Source organism: Callorhinchus milii, unplaced genomic scaffold (assembly GCF_018977255.1).
Source record: "Callorhinchus milii isolate IMCB2004 unplaced genomic scaffold, IMCB_Cmil_1.0 Scaffold1, whole genome shotgun sequence".
Classification (NCBI taxonomy): Eukaryota; Metazoa; Chordata; class Chondrichthyes; order Chimaeriformes; family Callorhinchidae; genus Callorhinchus; species Callorhinchus milii.
Window position 1 is genome coordinate 32756415 of NW_024704742.1, and position 14156 is coordinate 32770570.

The window sequence follows — 14156 nt, forward strand, 5'->3', positions numbered from 1 at the left end:
CCTTTGTTGGTAATATGCCAATGTCTTTAATTGGGACAGCTGTAGCAATTGCTCTCTCTCTCTCTCTCGCTCTCTCTTTCTCTGAAGAGCAACACATAGAGCAACAGACCCAAATGGGTGATGAAGAAGAAGGATTTGTTCAAGTGAAAGAATTTTAGGGCGTGGATGAATGCATCTCGGTGTATCTAAAGAGCAAGGTGTGAGGAGATTCAGATTGATCAGGGAGGCCATCACAGAGCTTTGCATGTTGATTTTTCTGGAGCTGACACGTTTTCTATTAAAGTTATAGCTGTCTTTTTCAGATGGCACTATTGAAATACACACAGATATTGAAGACCGGTTGTGTGGTTTTTTTTTATGTGTCTCCACATTGAGTCCCAGTGGGCCCTTATTGTAATATCAGAGATTGTGTAGGGATTTAAAAAATACGTGTACCATGTGCACATGGGTTTCCAAAAAGTAATGACATCCTAATCGATCATGTGTAACACAGACCAATCAATTTGCATGTTTAATTTCGGTTCAATCCCCAAGATCTGTCAAACATGCCAGTTGATTGTCACAAATGTTACATGCATCATCAGAGGTAAAGCGAACTCAAAGCATGGGTATGTGAAGTTGCTAAGGGGATGATATTTCTTAAAAAGTAACAAATATATGCGTAGGTAACCATAGATTTTCAAACCAAGTGTTTGGAAAGGTGAACTTTGAACAGAAAGTACTCCCATTTCACTGTTCATTCAATGCTTTAGCTTTGTAATTATAGTTTCAGGTTAAATGACCTTTTGTTTATATTATATGGTCTCCACAGCAATTGAAAAACCTGATCTTGCTCTCTTTCTATTAATTTTAGGTGTACTTGCTGGGTTATCAGTTTATTTCAATATGCAAAGGTTAAGGCAAAGCAAATTATAAGTCAGAATTGTTTTTTTTGGATAGCTGGATGACTGACACATGCGGAAACCCATCACCATGCTTTAGGGTATCCAAGCTAAGCTGAGAATTCCATGCATCCCACCTACACATGGAAATCCCAGGGATAGATTGTTGGAATGGTATGTGTACTCTCTCCCTGGAGGGATGCATTTCGCTTACCTAATTCCAGAGAATATTAGGCATAGGTTGGGGACCCCAGAGTGCGTGCTGGGTTACTGGTGGAGTCCACCTAGCTAAACCAGCATAGCTTATCATTGAAACTGCTGTCTGGCAAGCTTTCCTGCTGCTTGTCAGTTAGGACTACCCTATCTGTTAGGGTTTTTAGAAAAAGCTCTTTCGATAAGATTGCATGTGCAGCAATAAAATGTGCATGACATTAATTCTGACGTTGTGTATATTCATTTAGGAGGAGACGATGATGAAGAATGTTGTAAGAAGACTGCTTTGCAATGCAAAACCACTGTTTAAAACTTACTTTGTTCTTCTGTTCTCCAGATTCAAATGTAGTTTATGTGTGTTTATTTTTGCTTTGTTCAAAATGAAACAAAAAATTTGCACCACTTTTTTTTCAGCATGCACACATATTATTTTATGCACATTCAATGCCTCTTTACTATATTTAGGTGATAATAACAAGGTATTTGACTGCGCTTTATCTCATCAGTATGGTAACAGGTTTGTCAATGTAGTGAACCTTGTGCACGACAGCACTTTGATACATAAAGGGTATAATTGTGACGAGTCACAAATAAGCTAACCTTTCTGCGTTTTACCAGTGTTTTACCAAAGTGGTTCTTTTGTGGCGTTTGACATTTTTTCGCCAACGCCAAAGTGCTCAAGGAAATATTCTTGCAATTCAACCCTCACCTTCTCTCTTTAATAACCTCTGAAATAGGTAATCTAGTGAATGATAAAACATATCAAGTTCATAAGAGTTTTTAACATATCCATACCTCAGCTGTTTTAAGGGTGCAACCTACTGAACATTCTCAGTCCAGAGCTGTAAAGCAGCAGTATTTAATATGCAGGATATTTTGTTGGATTTTTCTTAATATTAGACTATTACTAAAGACTTGCCGTGGAGTTTCTCTGCTCTTTATAAAGCTGTTTTTTATTCAAGTCTTCACAGACATTACCAAATTATATAATATTGGTTTCAGAAACCTGTCTTCCTTTTTTATATAGAGAAGACATCATTGTAAATTAAGGCAGACAGTACCTTGAAATACTAATTGTTTGTTCTTAAGAAGTTTGTTCATCCAATATTGTTCATCCAATATGAGCACACATTGATGTTATCTTAATGTGATACATGGGCGCCAATCACAAGTACTGTACTTGACATTACTGGATTTGTAGCAAATTGTATCCATCATATTTTATTTCATTAGTTTTTCATCTTTAAAAATGTGGCTCTACCTTTTACATGTTGGAAGTGTGCACAACTGATGCAGATTCGAAATTGTTTTTAATCAGGATAAGGAGCTACTGTGGCCTTCATATCATGGAGAATTATATCGAGAATTATCACTGTAAAATCTGAATGTAACTCTTGTCCCATGGTATTAATTGCTCATGTGTATAGATTATTGTTTTTCTGGCCCATCACAGAACATATTGGTGCTATGTCAAAGGCCGAGCCATCTCAGTTTACAGGATGTGAATGTGCAACATTTCTCAGGGTTTACATTCATTTTGTTTACACTCTAGATGTACAGAGCTATAATTTGGATCATTTGTCGCACAACAGTTGAACTAAAGAGACACATCTTCCTTTTTTATGAGACTGACTTTTCAAAACAGTCAGAAATCAGATCCACACAATATGAGACGTGGCTATGATTTTCCCCTTTTTTGCCCAGTCACAGACTGAGGGATTGTCACTGGGTATAGTTTTTGAAGCAGATGTTGATCTCCCTTAGTATTTATTCCCAGTTGAAGTTATACCAAACTTAGTATTGGGCCAAAGCCAAACTTTTACATGCTACTGAGAGATTTTCCCATTTCTTAACAGGATGATTAATGCTAAATGAGGCAATATGAACAAAATGCTTGAAATGTGAATCCATCATATTGTGAAAGAGAACTGCAGTGCTTTAAACGTTGCAAAGTGTAAACCTATTTAAATCGACTCCTTAGGGATGTGGAACATTTTATCTATGGACCTCATCCATCACCAAACAAATCTGCAATCATTCCTGGTGTCAACATGCAGGACTAACTTGGAATTTAAGCACCAGCCAAGTTCTGCATCAACACTGGCACCTGGTTTATATTTCATTGGTTGTCCAGCCCAGACTGATGGCATCCAATGTCACCTCTCACTGCTGCCTGTAAGGGTTCTGCATGAAATTAGTTCAGATAGCCTCGTCTCAACTCATTTCCAAGCAGGGCTGAGGTTAAGCATGACATTGCCCACCATTTGGTACATGCTGAAAGTGAGAGCAAAAAGACGTGGAAAATATTCCAATTCCCAGTACTAACAATCCTTAAATTTTATTCCCTCTGTCCTCACTTCTCCAACAATTATATGATAGCAATATAGGACTAGGTAAAACAGCTATTAGCTAATAACATATGTCTGATCAATACATATTTTTATGGCAACAAAGGGGAAAATAAGGGCTTGCATATTTTCATATTTTGCATTTTCTTTCCTGTAAAATCTAGTTACATTTTTTGAAAAAAATGTTTATTTTCATTTTCAAATACAATATAAAGAAACCACAAAAATAGGTTAGAGAGGCTCAGTTCTGAGACCAGAATCCTATACAGGCAGCAGCTAATAGCTCCTAATCACATACAAAACTAATATATAAACTTATATCAATGTATTGAATATCAATATATCAAAAAACATTATTTATATACTTGAGTGGAAAAGAGAGATCTCAAGGGATCCTAGATTTCAATAACAACAACAAATTAAATTTGTATAGCGCCTTTCACATCGGGAGGATGTCCCAAGGCGCTGGACAGTCAGTGTTTCAGACCCGAGCAGGGGTCGGGATTGGGAAGGGTGGAGGGCAGGAGGGAAGCAGGGAGATTGAAAGCACGGTCGAAGGGGAAGGTCTTGAAGGAGGTAAGGAAGGGATGAGGTGGAGGGACTGATGTATGGAGTTCCAGAGGGTAGAGGCAGAGTGGCAGAAAGATCTGGGGGATGTGAAGCAGGTTGGAGCTCGCTGAGCAGAGGGAACAGGCAGGATGGTAGAGGGTTAGAAGGTCGCAGAGGTAGGAGGAAGCAAGACCATGGAAGGGATTGAAGATGAGGACCAGGATTTTGAACTGTATCCGAAAACAAAAATAGAAGTTTCTGGGAACACTCAGCAGGTAAGGCAGCATCTATGGAGAAAGGAAAGTGAGTCAACGTTTCGGGTCCATGACCCTTCGTCAGAACTTCGTCAGATTTTCAGCATCTGCAGTATTTTCCGTTTTGTCTTGAACTGTATCCTCTGTGAGTTGGGAAGCCAGTGGAACCAGGTGAGGATGGGGATGAGAGGGTCACGGAGCCTGGTGCGGGAAAGGACGCAGGCTGCAGAGTTCTGGATGATCTGCAGCCTATGAAGGGAGGAGTTGGGGAGGCTGACAAGCAAGGAGTTTGAATCGTCAAGCCTCAGTGTAATGAAAGCGTGTATGAGCGTTTCAGCGGCCTGAGGTGTGAGACAGTGTCGGAGCCGGGCGATGTTGCGGAGGTGGGGGAAGGCAGAGCGGTTCATGGCACAGATGTGGGGTAGAAAGAATAGTTGAGGGTCAAACAAGACTCCAAGGTTCTGAACTGGCTTAGTAAGGTGGAGTGTGCAACCGTGGATGGTGATGCTGTCAGTGCCTGAGGTGTGGAGATGCTGACAGGACCCAATCAGGAGGGTCTCGGTCTTGTTGATGTTCAACTGCAGGAAGTTAGCTCTCATCCAGGACTTGATGTCTGACAGTCATGGAGTCATGGAGTTAAGAGTGGACGCAGAGAGGTAGAGTTGGGTGTCATCCACGAACATGTGCTAGTTGACCCAATATCTGCGGATGATCAATTTTCAATTTTTTGATGGATAGTTACAGTATTGCTATAAGTTTATATTTTCTAGAGTGCCTCGAATCAAAAGAGAACATGTTCCTAGTTTTCAACAATTTGGGATTGCAGTCCAAGAAGCTCAGTTAGGTAGATGTCTATCTGACTCTCTGTCACCACAGGCATAAAGGCTCAGTTTCTTGTTGGGATGAGATGAGGTAAACATTGGCAAAGCATGATCTGAAGCAGCTGGGTTGTAGCACTGAATTGCCTTTTCAGGGGAATCCATTCAATAGCTTGTTTTCCACTTTTCTATAACAATGTTTTAAGCCTTAACGTTACCAGCATTGCCTTCAAAGTACAGTGATACCAGATCTAAATATTTACATGGGACGTTTCTGCACAGAAGGGGACCATTATGTCATTATCCCATCATGTCTGTGCCACTTTAATGTCAAAAGAAGATCAACTCAGATATCAACCTTGTGGATAAGTAGGGACAGGGAGCAGTGGAGGAAAGAGCTGCTGCTGGAACATGTAAGCTTTTTAATATAAAGTAATACAGTATTTGTTAAGAAATATTACTGTTTGCTAAGATTCACTAGCTGCTTCAAACTCTTATAATGCCACAATTTGGCCTCCATATCCTTTTTTAAAAAATTCTTCTGTTCCTCTGCTACAAGCTACAAGTTTTTGCTACAAGCTTCTTTTTTTATTGAGTACAATTCAATTAATTCAAAGTATCAAAGCACATGCAGGTACTGCTTTCCCGAGCAGACATTGTTACACATGCCAGTACCTGAAATCTTTGGAAGTTTGCCTTCTAAGGTGAACCTGCTTTCACGATGTTTAGAGCTGGTGTTTGCACTGTTTTAATGTGTCAAGTGTGTAAATGCAATGGGAAGAGTACGAAAGTACATGTGAAGAGTGAGCGAATTGTGAACGTCAAGAGGGAACGAGGAGGGTTGTAGTGTTGCAGGAACACAGGTTGACAGTGAAAGACTCAAGCCACAGGAAGAAGTTTCTAGAAGGCAAGATGTGGTTCAGAAGGAGGAGAAACTGAAGAGAAACTTATGGTAAGGGAGGGTGGAAAAGTGTGGAACAGAGAGCATTGATGAGGTTGGGAGAGTGATTCCTGGAACAAAAGATAAAGCAATGTAAAACTACTACTGTGTTTTGGAGGAAATGACACGAGCCAGGGGACAAAGTTGCACAAAAGGAAATTATTTTAACAGTGTTAATAGAGGGATACTTTCTTCTTATTTCTTTATATTGCCAAATATGGAAACAATATGCAAGCAAATGTTCTGTATGTATTGGTTTTGCCAAATAAAGAAAATGTAATTTTCCATTTGAACGGTGTATCGTCTCTCTGCACGCTGCGCTTCCTGGTGAAATGCTGCAACTGATGGAAACAGCAAGTGTGACAGTCGTCATAAGAGTCTGAGTTTCAGGTTGCAGTTGTACATGCATCTAATGTGGAAACAAACACAATAAACCAAGGTGTTGCTCCCCCCTCAACACATTCCTTTCACATGACACAAACATGGAAACTTTTTGCTTGAGCCAGTGTAGGGTGTCGTCTCCATGGTCCAATGGTGACTTCCAAGTCAGCCGCGACACTTAACAAGATATTATCTTCACATCGCAAAACCATCCATTACAAACACAGTTAACTCAAACATAGTCAGTCCACTTAGGATGTTTCCTGGGAAATGACTTATTTGATTGCACATACCTACCCTGCAGAACTGAATAATAGTAATAATAATAATCCTTGCATTTGATATAGCGCCTTATCACATCTTCAAGAATCCTCAAAGTGCTTCACAGAATATACTGTAAAGTGAATTGCCTGATTATTTTGTGGGTGGAATGCAGGAGTCAATTGCATTTATGAATCAACTTGTATTTATATAGCGTCTCAGAGCGCTTGACAGTGGCAGAGTACGAATCATGAGAGGGTGAGCTCCACAGACTGATGGGGGAGACTAGTGACTTGCATAAACAGATAGGCTAACTGTTACCTATTGTGTGATCACTCCCTGCTCTATGTTAGATCTGGAGAATATCGCACAGTATGAATCACAATATGGTTCAATCAAACAATGAGCGGATCCAACCCTGGTCTAGATAATGATTTAGTAAGGTGGGGACGGCCTGCAGAAGGTTACAGTCTAAAGGTACTGCAGCAAAGCAGAGAAATAAATCACATAGTTTGCAGGTAGGAAGATAAACAACAACTCGCATTTATATAGTGCCTTTCAAATAGGATCAATCTCTCTGAGTAGCTGGTGCAAGCTTGAAAATAACCCATCGCAGGTTAGTGGACAAGTTGAATCATTTCACTTGATTGTATTCATGACCAAACTTTAATAATTTAATTGATACACTATAACGCTCTTGCTTAATTTGCATCAATAAAAAGAGTCAGTGGTGGAGTGCTGAGAATACAATGAAGGCTAACTTTTTACCATATGCTTTCTAAAAAAGAATACAGCTTATCATTGGGAAAAAAAATGTGTAGGGTAAGCAGTATATTAATGAGTGGAATTGAAGGATCACAAAAAGGTCAATAACGTGTTCTGAATCTATTATTGCTTTGGCAGGGCTAACTCATATTACGTTTCAACAGCATACATATAAGTAAATGCCAGGATCTCTGTTATAGATACTGTTGCCCTGAATATACTTGTTGGAGCAACTATTGGGATGGCGATGGTTTGCAATTGGCTGCTGCATTTCGCCCACAAAATACAGTCAATTAACTTTACAGTATATTCTGTGAAGCGCTTTGAGACGTCTTGATCATGTGGTAAGGCACTATTTGAAATGCATGGATTATTATTATTAAATAATAATAATATTGTTATTTTACTGATGAAAGGTTTCTAAGTTGAAAATTGAAAATTCAATTGGAATTTTCAAGACCGAGGTAGATAGATATTTGTCAGGTAAGGGTACGGAGAAATGGCGGATAAATAGAGTTGAGCTACAGATCAGCCATGTTGTAATAGAATGGCGCAAAAGGCTCGAGGGGCTAAATGACCTACTCCGCTTGCTGTGCTCCTATGTTTCTAAGTCACAAACTAAATGGAAGTGTAATTGGTAGCTACAATACGCTACCCATTAAAGCATCCCTGCCATGCTTTAATGGGATCAATTACTGGCATTCATGCTAAAACAGCTTGGAAAATATTCTTAAAATTGGTTTGTAGACCTTTTTGCATTTGAGGGGTTTTAAATCCATGGTCACAGTGCTGACTTTTTAAAATATAAATAGTCTGTTTAATGCATTGGTTGCTGGACTATGTGTGTTATTCAAAGATTTGTAAATGTTTGGAATAATCTGCCAAGTAAAACAACAGAGACAAAAGGTAAGGGGATATTAAAAATACAATTAGGATCCAAGATGAGAGCAAGTGCTTTGGGTCACTACCCTGCGTGAGGGCCTCTAAATAAATGCAAGTTGTTATTCTTAAGTGTATGCGAAGTGAGACTTTAGTGAGTTGAATGATCTTTTCTCACCCCTTACTTTGTATAACATTTGGTTAGGTGTTATCGCAATTCTTAAAATTAATGCAGTGTTCCTTGATAAAAATACAGTATCAGCAAAAGGTTACCGACTTTTGTTTCAAATCCACATTATTTTTGTACGTTTAATACCAGTCTTGTTTTTGACTATTATAAAGGGGGGTGACATTCTTATTTTTTTTGCAATCAAATCATTCTCTGATGAAGCATGCAAACAGGCTTCAATGCTCATTTGTGAGTTCATGAAGAGCTGACACAATATATAATCATGTGCACCAAAATAATCTAATAGACATTTGTGAAATTTGACAGCTTGGTATGCAGTATGTTTCTGTTTTCCAAATTTACAAATCAAACCTTCCCATTTTATCTGTCCATAATATAAAATGCTGTACAGTAGATTTACTTCATCAATGTTTATGGGCATACTCAAATGGTGAGTGTTTGTATAAAAAAAAGTGATTTTCAAGTAACCACGACAGCACTGGTGTTGGGTATCGGTTTGGCTTCAGCTCAGATGGCTGCTATTCTCTCCTTTCTGTTTACAGTCTAACATATTAATTCCACAAACACCTGCTCTACAGTCTACTGCTGATGATCCCAAGAAACTTGGCTAAGAACTTTCAGCGTAACGTTTTTGGTGTCCTCAATTGACTTCTGCATTCTTACGTTAACTGACCTCCGTGTAGCGTACAAAACCACACAAGATTCCAGTTCGGTTCCCTGTATTGAATAAACCCATAAACACTTCTCTGAAACTTAACTTAGTTTCAGTCAAACTCTCAAAGTGTAAAAGAGAAGATCAAAGCTTTTGCACTGACCATAATTGGATGGTCTCCCTTAACTTCCTCATCTGCCTCTAACATCTTAATATAAAAGCACAGAAGACCCGAAATGAGAAAAAGTAAATTGGTTCACTAAGTCAGCACCTTCCAATACGTCCCCATCCAATTTACGTTATCACTGTCTCTCCAAGTTATTTACCATGCTGAACTTCAAGCATCTCAGAGTGTTTGAAGCACAGAAGGAAACCATTTGGCCCATTGTGCTTGTGCCAGCTCTTTGAAAGAGCTACTAACTAGTTCCACTCCCCTGCTCTTACCCCATAACCCTGAAAAAAATTCCTTTTGAAGTCCGTATCCAATTCCCTTTTGAAAGCTACTATCGACAACGAAATGCATGTTGTTGTGGTTGGTTTTGGCGATGCCTAGGGACAGTTTCACATGTTTTACAGTTTTTGCATGTTACAATTCCCTTCTAATGAAACTTGCTATGCCATCAACAACAGCACAAACAAAATCCACACACTGCTTGTCCCCATCTCCCCATTCAGAAAATCCTGACTCCGCCCCGACGTTCTCGTGCGGTGACTGCGAAGCTGCTTTGCATGAGTTTTTTTCCAGGAATCTCAAGGATGTCCAGCTGTTCCACACAGCTGCCTCTAGATTACAAGTGTATCGCTGATGCCATGGCAGTCCACTGACGTCAACCTGCTTGTGTTTCCATCAGTTGTTGGATGAACTAAAAAGCTTTGCTCACATTCAAACCAAGACACAACCTATTTTATTTAAAAAAAGCAATTTTGTATTTAGTTTGACTTCCCTGATCTGAATATGTGCGTGTATACGTATGATATAACATTTGTATTGTAATACAATACATTGATTACAATTAAAAATACCTTTCATCACTCAGACACTGCTTTGAAACAGTTAAAGAAAATATCCGTGAGTGGTATGATGTCAACTCTGTTTATATAATATCTTACCCTTTGAAACATATGCAGAAAAAATTGTGGTCTTGAGAAGTTCATTAGCTGGGTCCAACTTGTAATATGTCCAGTTTTTTTTAATTTTGTTTCATGCAGTATATAATAATCATCATTAAATTTGATACAGTTCCTTTCATAGCAGGAGGACATCTTAAAGTACTTCACCGGATTTACTGTATGTCATTGTGACAAGAATGATCCGCTTACCAAAGCATTGCTTTCAAACTACAATATTTTCATTTAAGAAGGACCACTGGCAAAACTTCAACTCGGCTTTTTCAAGTGATGCTGCTATAGATTTCCAGCATTCCTGTTGCTTTTTATTGCTATTTCTATTTGTGTTTTCCCTGCATTCACTGTGAAAATTAGAGCAGACAGAAAGACTGCAGCGATTCGGGGGATATTCCTTGTGTTGATAAAATTGGATATAGAGCCTTTTGTAGACTCAGCGACATGCACTTGTATAATGCTTTACCTTAAATATACAACTTGAAGTACTTCACAAACAACAATTTATATTTATATAGCATCCTTTACACTGGGTGGTGTCTGGGAGCACTTAAAATAACAATAACTTGAAATGAAGTGAATGGTGGAGTGGAATTCATTGCAGCTTTCAAGAGGGAAGTAAACAGGCATATGAAAGCTAGAGGTTTAAAGGGTAATGGGGAAAGGTGGAGCGATGTGAATTGAATTGATCTTCTTGCTCTGTGAGCCCATATGGACTCGATGGGTCGCATAACCTTCTGTGATGTAGATTTCTATGTTTCTATATAGAGCCAAAAATGGCAGCTACTGCACAAACTGTGCCCCAACAACATTGCGATAAACAGACAATTTCATAATTTTTTTTGGGGGGGTGAGTTTAAATGAGGCAGGAAGATTAGATGGAAAAGATCCCACTTCTATTTGAAATAGAGGCAGGGGATCCCACAATATTCATCTGAATCATAAGGTAGATGGGACCTTAGTTTAAGGACTCAATCGGCAAAGGAATGATGATCTGGAATAAAATAATAACGAAAAATTGCAATGGACAAAAGCATTTATAAGGTCGAGAAAACTCAAAGCATTACATGGATGTAAGTACAGTATTTATGTGATCTTGTTTGAATCAGGAATTCCCTCCTGTGCTAGAACCAATTGCAATAATCAGATTTTCACCANTTTTTTCCCCTCCAATTTCTCCCTGTGTCTCCTAAATGAATTTCATTTCTTTTTGTCCTTCAGCTGGACTCCTGTGGTCGCAGTAGGTTGATTCTCAAGTTACAAATATCTCTGTTGAGCCAGAACTAGTTGCAGCAGGTGTAACTAGTTGAAAGAGCAGATGGGAGCATCATTAATTGGTAGTGCCCTTGTGTGAGAAGCTGAGTTCAAGCCTCGCACTGCTGGGACTTCAAACTCATGGTCTAGGCTTATGCGTCAATATATTGTTCAGGGAGACATTAAACTACCTATTAAAGGTGGATGTGACAAATCCCACGGCACTATTTGAAAAAGAGAAGGGAGTTTCACAAACACCAACAGAGAAACATCGCACTTTTAAATGACTTGAATGCTGTGCTAATGTTAAAAATAATCAAAGCTGTAAGGTGACCACTGGAGTTTGAAAGAGTTGATAGAGTTTGGAAATCTTTATTTTCTTCATAAATTTGTTAACAGTGTAAACATTTCGAGCCCAGTTTCACCCAGCACATGAGTCACACAGCGTACAAGTACATTTCATCTGGCAAATGGAAGAACCAGAATCCATTCTCTTTAACTGGAACACTCCCTGATAAAGTTGCACTATATACAGTTCAGTACTGGTTAAGAGGTTTGCCCTCTGAATGAATCCAGTCATCAGTAAGCCAATGTCAGTTGAAGCAAAAATCAAAGCAAAAGGATGGCAAAGGAATCTTTTAAAAATATCAGGATGAAACATATCCTGTTTTAGAGATTGTGTTTTAACAGACTCAATTTTTAAAAAATATAAATTAAAAATCATTTACATTGTAGTATTGACATTTACTTACATTTAAACTCTTTTTATTTGGAAATGTTTCCATCTGAGGTTCTTTTCACATTGAAATTTAATTATTTTAAAACTATGGCAAAAATTAATGCTGCAGAGTTCTATGGTTCTCAGCCTATACTGGGAAAATAGCACTGTCGCTCACCAGTCATCAGGTGTCAATATTGTATTCAGACTGGTGAAACAAACAGCTCAAGTATTATTTGCCATGCATGAAGTTTGATAGTGTAGTTGCGATTGGATAGTCTTGTTTGATTCTGTACCTAGATATACATACATGGGGTAAAAAGCAGTGGGTCTGTAAGGAGTGGGGGTGGAAAGTGTCTTGATTTAATGATGGGGAGCACAATACCTCATTGAGTTACTTTTCTCTCACTAATATAGTTGTACTGCTGCTATCATACCTCCATTTGCCACCCTGGCTGAAGTCAGTTACTCTATCACACACCAGATCATTGTTTGTGGTACCATGTCAAGTGATGAGGATACTCCCTGAAGCATAAGAGAAGTCAAGTACTTCCTTTTTAAAATTATATAAATTTATAAGTTGCAATAAAAAACGATGTGTTTTTCCCAGCCTGCATAGTTTGCTGTTGGTATTTACATGCCTTGTGATTGAGGATTAGTCTGTTCTGCATACAGCACATATTAATGAGTTGCAAGCATGATACATGTACTGTATGTAGGTGGATGCTATCAGCCCTCAGTGACAGTAATGGCAAGAGAAGAAAGAAGAATGAAAATAAATAGTGGAACTAAGAGAAATAGGAACCCTTCTTGTCCACTGAAATGGGCTTTGTCTATGGTTTCAATTGCTGGAAGTCCCTTTTTGGCCAAAATATTCAAGCCACCTATTGTTGTACAGTTCAAATCTACTTGTAGATTATCATTATGTGCTAAATTCTCTTTCGGCTCACAAACACATCTCAACTAGTAAATGTCAGGAGCTCCGAATTTTGCATTTTGGGTATGTGTTCGGCTCCTCAAAGATTCTGAAGCTGCACATTCCCAACATGAATTTCATATTCAGAGCCCCAAACAATGGTGAGTCTCAGTGTTTTCACATTCCCCCCCACCCATGTGTCCAGACCTACCTACTGATGTGTTGCAAAGTAGTTTTGCACATCTGTACTTTGCAGATGTGAAATTATAGTAAATATGGAAAATATTTTTCCTGAATATCAATATACTGTTAAATTACTTTTTGCTTTCTTAAAAAAAGTTAAATATATGTAAATACATGAATTATGTGTATGTATCAAATTAATGCATACAACCATAAAGAGGGCAGTGTATTCTTCTGAATTGCCACATAATCCTAAACATCTTAAAGGGAGATGCCAGAGTCTGAACTTCTACCTCGTCTTAGCCTGAAGACAATTTTGTCCTAAAACTTGAAGGCACAGATTTGGGAAAACTTCTTAAATTCTGTCTTAATTCGGAAGTCGATATTCCGCAGTTCTTTAAAAATGTGGGCTTCCAAATTAAGACTGAATTGAAAATTTTTGCACAATATTTAATAATAATCCTTGTAGTTGGATACAGCACTTATCACATCAAAACATCTCAAAGGGTTTCACAGAGTTTTTCTGTAAAGAGTAGTGACTGTGCATTTGTAGGCGAACACATTCTTAACTTTTAACTTGGAATCACATAGTCTAAGGTGAAGCTCCAATGCAGTGCTGCCCGTGTGTTGCATTGTTGGAGGTGCCGTCCTTCAGATGAGACATTAAACCAAGGTCCCATTTGCCTGTTTAGGTGGATGTTAAAGATCCCATGGCACTATTTGAAAAAAGGGAGTTTTTCCGATGTCCTGGCCAACAATCCTCAAATAAAGTCGGTCACTCACTCCATGGCTGTTTGTGGGATATTGCTGTATGTAATGTCAGCCCACAAAA